Genomic DNA, 9,917 nt, shown 5'->3' on the forward strand with positions numbered 1-9,917 from the left:
ATTAATTCCTTCATATTCCTGAGCCAAGGTACCTTCTTTCCTACGAATTTTCATGATTTGCCTTTTGGCTGCAGCCATTTTTAATTGAGATACGAGCAGTTTATTATTTTTATCTCCAAACATATAAAATTGGTTCTTTAACTTAAACAAATATCCTTCAATGGGATGCGTTGATAACAGGTTATATTGTGATTGAAGTTCCACCCGTTGTTTAAATAAATCAATATTGGGGGAAATTGCATAGATATAATCTAAATCTTTAACATGTTTTGAAATTCTATCTAATTTCGCTTTAGATTTTTTTTAAATTTAGCTGAATAAGAAATAATCTGACCACGTAAAACTGTTTTAAATGTATCCCATATAATTAATTTAGACATACCACCTATATCATTAAAAAGAAAAAAAACCTTATCTGGGTTGCAGTGAAATTGACGAAGTCAGAGTTTTGCGATAATGTCTGAGACATGCGCCAAGGTGGGTGGACAAAAATGACATAATCAAATTCAAAAGACAAACTCAGAGGCGCATGATCAGATATAGCAACAGTGTCATATTTGCAAATTTTAACACGGCAAGAAGCGGGGATCGATTATAATGTAATCAATCCTCGATTATTTTTATAAACATGCGAGAAGAAAGAATATTCTCTATTATTGGGATGGAGATACCTCCACAAATCAATCAACCCAAAATCAATCAAAAAGGAATTAATGAATGACGTGGATCGATTTTGAAGTCACTCATTGGTTGAGCTCTTATCAATCATAGGATTTAGGCAGCAGTTAAAATCCCCACCCATTGTCAGCATATATTCATTTTAATTAGGTAGTAAAGCAAATACCTCTTTAAAATAAAAGAAGGATCATCCAAGTTAGGAGCATACAAATTAACCAAAGCAACTTTTCTATTACAGATCGTTCCTTTATCAATTAAAAATCTACCATTAGAATCTGATTCAATATTCTCTTGAATAAATAGATTAGGTTAAATAAAAATAGACACGCCTTTTGTTTTACTCTGAGAAGTAGAGTGGAATTGCAAACCATTCCACCATCCTAAAAATCTATTTTGATCTCTCGCCCTGATATGTGTCTCTTGAACATAAAGTATATAAGGTTGGAATCGGTTACTAATTTTAAAAGTCTTTTTTCATTTAATAGGATGATTCCAAACAATTACATTCCAACTTATTATATTAATCCGTTTAAATACCATACTATAATTTTATTCTACTTTATATATGCGCAGAGCACATACCAATACGGGATGATCAAAGATGGCGGTGATGACGAATACAAACACATAAAAAACACGCATGCTCCGGAACCACTCAAAGGGAAAAAAAAATCTCCTAACTCTAAACCCACCCACCCACCCACCCACACCCGGAAGCCCAAAAAAGGCAAGCGACCTGCTATAGAGTTCAAAGCCACTGACCGCTCTGTCTGTGTTTTCTTTTCCTCCCCCCAGTTAGTAAAGAAGTAAAGTGACCTTGTAAAAAAGACAATAAAGTCTCAGCAAAGAAAGGTATTTACATTCCATCAACTAACAAACAAGAAAGAACCAAAATAATGTTATCTCTTAGAGAGAAAAGCAGCGCCATCTTTAAGTTAAATATTAATCCCCTGAAAAACATTACATTCAATTATAAAATGTTATAATAAAAGAGAAAAAAATAATAGTATATTTGACCTAGCTGAATTTTCAAAAAGACTGATTAATAAGTCATAAGTAATTAAACCCTCCCAAATATATATAGCCCCATTACTAGAAAAACTACCAATTAGCTGATTAAAAAAAGAAATATACAAAATATTAAATTAAAGGAACAAATCCCCTTATCTTCTTCTCTCAGTCGAATGTTCACGTGATTATTTAGACAGTCATACTTGAGCCGTAAATCTTCTTTCCAAAGTAATACCAACAATATGCAAAAATGAACAACTCTCCTTGTCTTCTTTAATTAATTTCTCAATGAAATATGCAAATGACCTTCATAAATCTTCTTTCTAAAATGCGAATAATATACAGATAGCCAAATAGCCTTTCACATAGTTCCTTCAGCAGCGACGTCGGTAACAACGGCTGGTATAGCCTGAACAAAGACCAGCGCAGCTTTCGGATCAAAAAAAAAGTCCGAGGAGGAGAATTAGCAGGAAAAACTTTAACTCTTGCCGGATACCTCAAAGAGAGAAAGAGATTTTTTTTTATCATATGCCTGTTTCATTACCAGGGCAAATTTTGATCTTTGTTCCATAATCTCCCTTGGATAATCTTCGTAAAAGCGGAGCTCAGATTCCATAAATCTAAAAACTTTGTTTTCTTGCCTGTCGCATCATTTGATCTTTAATTTTAAAGGGATAAAAGCAAACCAGAACAGATCTTGGTTTACTAGAATCCTTCAGTTTTGAAATAAACGCCCTGTGTGCCCTTTCGATAGCGGGCAGCTTTGACAGAATGGTAGGAAATAAAGCGTGGAAAAGCGTACCGAAGTAAGCAGTTAAACCTCCATCTTCAGTTCCTTCTCGCAGTCCAACAATTCTTATATTCTTTCGGTGAGACCTAGTTTCCAGGTCTTTAATCTGATTTTGATATCTTTCCAAACGAGTTGTATCTTCAGACGACTTTTGCTTAGTTATCTTCAATTCCTCTTCATTTGTAATAACTTGAGTTTCCAGGTCTTTAAGTTTTCCCAGAACGGAGTTAATTTCATTACTAATCTTTCCCAGTTGGTCTTCCATTGATCCATTCTGATCTTTAACTGAATTCAGTGTCCGAACGATATCTTCAGCCCACGATGGCATTTCATCAGACCTTTCCTTTTGCACCTTTCCTGTCCCATTACTTTTATCACTAGGTTCAGCTAAATTCTTCCTATTTCCCGTAGACATAGACATATTGTTCCCCGTCAAGAATCAGTAAATAAAAATTTTAAATTCAAAGTTTAAACAAGGGGGAGAGAAAGAAAACTAAGGCCAGCACAAAATTAGTGCTACTCCATTTGCAGATAGGGGCGGTCCTCCTATGTTTAGTTCCAAGTTCTGCTCTAGTTTCAAGATCGTAGCTGCAGATCCCGTCTCCTTGTCAAGAGTCCTCCGGTTTGCAATTCTACGTTCACGTCTGCGCCAGCATCCTAAATTCATTCGATGTGCCGGTGTCCTGCACTTGGGTTCTCCTCAGTCGCCCCGTGCAACAGAACGAACTGGCCAACTTGAACCCAGCGGACAGGAATCCTCTGCAGCGAGACCTCGCCAGCCAGGGTTTCCTACTGGGCTTGCACGATCGGCTGCTCCAGGAAGTCATGCAGGGAGGGAAAGATGGCGGCGCGATGCAGCGCACGCGGCCGTTCCGAATGATATCGTTTGTGTTAACTAGTGGGCTGTGCACAATCCGGATTTGATGGAGACAGCAGTGAGAAGCATGGAGGAACACCTGGAGAAACTACTGAAATGCCCGCTTCGCTGCCGCTGCACGAATCTCTGGAGCGGAAGGCCCCAAATCCTCGGCTTTGTCTATTACTTGTTGCCAGGACCGGGTCGAAGCGCTCGGCAGCGGTGGTGCTCGGTGCTCGGTGTCGGAGAGCTGGTCGGAGGCTCGGAGTTTTCGGACGGACTCGGAGTCGGACTGTGGTCAGATGCTTCCAGGATGCTGCATCAGCAAGTTTGCGGCGCTGGAGGTTTGCCGTCTGTGTGAGATGATGGGACTTTCGAGAGCCTTTGAGACTATCACCGTGCCATGGTCTGTTCTTAACAAATTAACCGCATTGCTTTGCACTGTTGTGACTATATGTTATAATTATGTGGTTTTTGTCAGTTCCGTTTTTAAATCGGTTTCTCATGTGTTTCTGGAAAAAAAACATTGTATTATTTCTTAATGCATGCATTACTAAAAGAAAATAAAAGAGGACTGCGCGTCCTCATAATCTAATCTAATCTAAAAACCTCCGTTCCCTGTCAGTAGACGTAAGAAAGGTCAGTGAAGAGGTCGACAGAGTATCCACCCATCTTACCCCGTCGACTCCGGGAACGCTGTCTGACCAGCCCAGACATCCTGTATTGGCGATGCCCGATGCGTCAACAACACGTCCGCTAAGAGAGCCGCACGTACCTGAACCAGAACCCTACGCCGGAGATCTGGGGAAGTGCCGGGCTTTTCTGCTGCAATTCTCCTTTGTGTTCGAGCAGCAGCCATCCACATACGCCGCAGACAGGTTTAAAATAGTTAACATTATATGGTAGTTGAGAGGAAATGCCTTAGCGTCCGCCACCACCATTTGGGATAATCAGCCAGACACCTGCTCTTCCTTCATCTCAGAAATAAGGAAGATTTTTGACCATTCCGTCTGCGGTAAAGATGCCGCTAAGCGGCTACTCACCCTCCATCAGGGCTCACGTAGTATTGCCGAATACTCCGTGGAGTTCCGGCCACGAGCGGCCGAAGCGGGCTGGAATGATGAGGCACTCCAGGAGGTATTCCGGCAAGGCCTCTGTGACAAGGTAATGGACGAGTTGCCAGCTAGGGGATGACACTAACAGCTTGGATTCATTGATCTCCCTAGCCACAAGGCTGGACAACCGACTCCCAGAACGTCAGAGAGAGAATCGGTCGTCCTACTCCTTTGGCTACCCCACGACACGATTTACCATCTACTCCCAGCCCTAACCTCTCTGCTCCTCCTCCTCCTCGAATAGCATCCGGCCCGGCCGTTTCCACCAGCCCAGGAGAAGAACCAATGCAGCTGGGACGGAGCCGTCTATCTCCCTCAGAGCGAATCTGGAGATTCAGAGCAGGGGATTGTTTCTATTGCTGTCAGTCTGGACGTTTTCGTATTTCCTGTTCCCATCGGCCAAAAGGGAGGGCTCACCAGTAGAAAAGGGGACTCTGGTGAGTCAGACTACATTCCCTTCTGTCCCCCAATTCCGGATGCAGATCCAAGCCACAACCAACAGTCCCTGTCCTTGTCTGCCTTGATAGACTCTGGTGCTGAGGGGAATCTGTTGGATGAAAACATAGCTTCTTAGGCCGGAATTCCCCATGAGCCGTTGACTACCCCTCTGGAAGCCCGAGCACTGGACTGAAGACTTCTGGCCGAGTCACTCACTGTACCCCACCACTGTCTTTGATTCTCTCTGGGAACCATCGGGAACAGGTACAATTTAACTTGATCTCCTGTCCTCAAGCTCCAATGGTACTTAGGTACCCCTGGTTAAGCCGCCAGAATCATTACATTGATTCATCCACCGGGAAGATAGCCAGCTGGAGTCCGTTTTGTCACGCCACTTGTCTACAGTCGGCCCTTTCCCCTGTAACAACTACCGCGACCTCATCTGCCGCTGAAACCCCTGACTTATCCAGGGCTCCAGCAGAGTACCACGATCTGGGGCAATTGTTTAGTAAACAATACACCCTTTCCCTGCCTCCACACCGACCGTACGATTGTGCTATCGACCTTCTCCCCAGAGCTCCTCTACCCACCAGTCGATTGTATAACTTGTCCTGGCCAGAGAGGGAGGCAATGGAAGGTTACATCAGTGAATCTCACGCGGCGGGCATTATCCGACCCTCTTCCTCCCCGGTGGGCGCAGCGTTCTTCTTTGTAGGTAAGAAGGATGGTTCTCTCCGTCCTTGCATCGACTACCGAGGCATAAATCATATTACTGTAAAGAACAAGTACCCACTGCCTCCTCTCAGTTCTGCGTTAGAACCCCTTCACGGAGCTACCATCTTCTTGAAGTTGGACCTGCGAAGCGCCTACCATCAAACACACGGGTGCGAGTCGTTTAATTACTTCTTCTAAAGAGCCGCTTTGTTCGGGGATTAAGGGAGAGACCTTATCAGTAGACCTGGCCAAAACAATAGCCTTCTCCCATCTGATCAATCCCATACTAATCTTTTCAAAATGTTTTTTTTCTCTTATCAGGGGGCCCCTAGCTTCATTGATTTCCACGCTAACACCGACTAGGTTTGTTAGCATATCAAAAGCCTGTGACCGTCTCAGTTCGCGTCGGTCATGATCAATAACATCCTTCCCCCTAGGCAGCCGGTAAACCTCTTTCATGATTCCACCAACTGTTTTCTCCAGCACCGCAAAATGTCCACCGGGGGGTACCTCGGGGGCCATGTTAAAAATCTCATCCTCATAACTCTTTTGCACCACCCCCCATTCCTCATCTGCGGGTACGGTACTTGGTTTCCCTTCCTTCCTTAGCACTTCCTCCTCCACACAATAGCCTACTAGTTCCCTTGTTAAAGCTGTGTCAGTGAGAGCTCTCTCTGCCAAAATCATCAGCCGCTCGTCTCGCTCCTGCGTCTGCACAAATTCTTTCCTGGCTACTGCTACGTCTGTCCCAGCTCCCTCACTACCTCTTGTCTCACTACACTCCTTTTCATTTTCTACCCCCGTCTCGTACAAGACTGGCAGAAACGTCTCAGCTAAATTTACTACTGCGGTCCCGTGATGAACCTGTGAGTCCATGGACGGGGCCTCAATGCTGGCAGGCTGACCTGTCAATCTCACGACTGGGAACACGATTCCCCCGGCGATGTCATTACCGAGCAAGACTTCCACGCCTTTCATCGGTAATTCGGACCTCACCCCGATCGTGACTAGTCCAGAGACCAGGTTGATTTGTAAGTGTATCTGGTGCAAAGGGACTGACTCTGTCCCTTCCCCAACACCTTTGACCTCTACCTCCCCAGACTGGGTCTCTGAGCTAAACTCTAATACACTCTTCAGTATTAGTGACTGACACGCTCCCGTGTCTCTCCAGATCCGCACTGGAACTGGTTTTAACCCCTCCTTCACTGACACCAATCCGGCCGAGATAAACCTCTCGCGCCCTTTCTGAACTTTGGCAGACCTGTCCTTCCCTAGCGGTTCGTTTACCAACTCGATACAGCCATTCAAAGTCACCGTTTTTCCTTTTCCCGTCTCCTTCTTTGGGGCAAAGCACCTGGACGCAAAGTGTCTGACTTTCCCGCAATTATAACAGACGACCCCAGGAGACTTCCTGCCAGACTGCTCCCGGTCTACCTTGTCCTTCTCACTAGTCCCCGGCTTACTTTCTGACTTTTCCGGCGGACTCTCCCCGCCGTCCTGACTACCCTTCTGGTAGCCTTTACTCGGGGAAAACTTCATTTTATGCGTCAACGCATACTCATCCGCTAACTTAGCAGTTGCGGCTAAGGTGACTGCCTCTTTCTCATCGAGGTAGGGTCTCATATCCTCAGGGACACAACCTTTAAACTGCTCAATCAGGATCAGCTGTAGCAGTCTGTCATAATCCTCCTCTACCTCCTTCGAGGCGCACCAACGCTCACAATATGTCTGCATCTCACGGGCAAACTCTAAATACGTGCGGTCCCGCTGCTTCCTCGCATTCCGGAACCTCTGCCGGTATGCCTCCGGGACCAACTCATAAATCCTGAGGATGGCCTCTTTCACCACCTCATACCTCTGGGCATCCTCCGTAGACAAAGCGGAGTAAGCTTCTTGGGCTTTCCCTTTCAGTACACTCTGAAGTAAAACAGCCCATTTATCCCTCGGCCAGTCCTGACTTATAGCCACTTTTTCGAAATGGAGGAAGTACCGATCCACGTCGGTATCGTCAAATGGGGGAACCAGCCTAACCTCCTGGGTCGCCCGGAACCCTCCACCTTGGTTTGGCACGAGTCCCTGCTCTGCCCTTAACCTTAACTTCTCCAGCTTGAATTCCCTTTCCCTCTGTTTCTCCAACTGCTGCAACTGTCTCTCTCTCTCTTTCTCTTCTCTCTCCAACTGTCTTTCTCTCACTTTCTCTTCTCTTTCCAACTGTCTCTCTCTCTCTCTCTCTCTCCTGCCTTTCTAACTGCTTCTCTTCGTGTTCTAACTGCCATACCCGGAACTCGTGCTCGAGTCTCAGTTTTTCAAGCTGTACCTGTACTGCGTCTCCAGAAGGTTTTTCAATAGACACCACCCCCAGCTCGCCTTGGGGAAACACACCCTTAGATACATAGTGCTCTACGATAGCTCTGTGTATCTCCTCTCTCCTCATTGTCGACTTCCCCTTAGCAAGATTCAACCGTTTGGCCACAGCTACCAATTCCGATTTCCTGGCATCCTCTAATGCCTCCAAGATCGGCGCCTTTATAAATTCCTCAGCCTCCATTTCTGCTGTTTGTCTTTTCTTTCTTTCGGGAATTTTAACCCAATCAATTTACCCCGTCCCAAATTTAGCGTTCAAAATCGCGGACGAGAACCCCACTAATATTACGTACCCCGTAACTGGGTTGCCAAACCAGCAGAAGTGGATCACTCAGTTGGAGTCTGGATTACTAGAACTAAGAAAGTTTAATTAAAGAAACAAGCAACACAGTAATCGAAAGGATAATAAATGCAACAGTTCAGCAATGATAAACACACGTGCCCAGAATTAAGATAACAGCATCAATCAAGCTCTATCGTTGTCTAGGGGTAAATGACCAATTTCAAAGTGACACAAAGTTCAGTCCAATTTAGTTCAGTTCGCAGTAATCGTTGCCATGGTGATGGACAACGTGGGGGGAGGGAGAGAGAGAACGAGAACGACTGATCATTCAGAACGGCTTCCACTCACAGACCGGCGATATTGCTCACAAGCAGCTTTCGGGCAGGTCCTTTGTGATGTCACCTGAGGTCACCGACTGTGACCCCTCCTCCAGATGCGGTCGATCCTCTGCAGTGAACCCGGCACCCAAGCGAGGGTGGACACACACCGGGTTCCCGCTGATCGTACCTTTCCACCCTGTGCGTTGTCCGGTACTTCCCACCGACTTGTGAGAGGTGCACCGCTTCCAGGGTCTCGTTACCTCGGGTGTCGTCGTGTGTCCTTCCTTAGCGAACCTGTCCCTTTCTATCCCCCTGCTGGGGTATCTCCTGTCCATCACTTCAAACAGTTCAGGGTTCAAAGGGGGAGCCGCTCTAGACAATACCCAGACTGATGGCTCCTTCATTAACATCTCCAAATGCTGCTTCATTGTTCCTTATCTCTCCTTCCCCTGAGGACAGGTGACAGACCAACTGCTGATGCCACTGGTGCTAGCCCAGGCCAGCAAACATCTTAATTTATGTGTATTCTCGTCACACCAGCATTCGCCAATGTGTCCTGCTAGGGGTTCACAATATCACAAGACATTCGCCCAACGAGTCTACTCCGGCACTCCACCATGAGCTAAACTGTTCCCCCATCTAGTTCTTATTTCCAGCTTTTCCCCATATCCCTCGATACCCTGACTAATTAGATACCTATCAATCTCCTCCTTAAACATACTCAATGATCGGGCCTCCGATCACGGTGTTCGCCGAACTACCGGGCAGTCAATTAATCTGCCATTCACGGAACAGCCCGCGGAGTCTTGTCGATGACTTTTATGTCAATGCTCCCGAATCTTTGAATTACAACCGCAAGGTTCTCCTCGGAGAGGAGTAAGGTGGCCCATATAATTTCCCTCTTCTTGGGCTGGGCCCTTTTATGGGCAGTGGCTTCATACGACGAATACGTTCCCGGGTATTCTGATATAAAGTTATTTCCGAGAACGATGAGGGTATACTTTCATCCTTCCTGGGGCGCAGAGTCAGCCAGCAGACTCCTCCAGATGCATCAGGCAGTGCGATCTATGGCCGACTATTCCATTGCTTTCCGTACCCTAGTGGCAGAGAGCCGGTGGGAAAATGAAAATTTCATGGATCAGTTTTGACAGGGATTGCGTGGCCAATTTGAAGACGTTTTGGCAACGAGAGGCCAGGTGGATGATTTGGAGGAACTTGGGGATATCGCCATTAGAATTGACAACCATAATTCCGATGTCACCCGGAAGACCGGTTCTCAGACTATTGCCTACTTATCTATCGCATCAATCCGATATCCAAAGCAGATCCTCGCAGTCCCGTCCGGAAA

Source organism: Mobula birostris, chromosome 26 (assembly GCF_030028105.1).
Source record: "Mobula birostris isolate sMobBir1 chromosome 26, sMobBir1.hap1, whole genome shotgun sequence".
In the NCBI taxonomy this organism is placed as follows: domain Eukaryota; kingdom Metazoa; phylum Chordata; class Chondrichthyes; order Myliobatiformes; family Myliobatidae; genus Mobula; species Mobula birostris.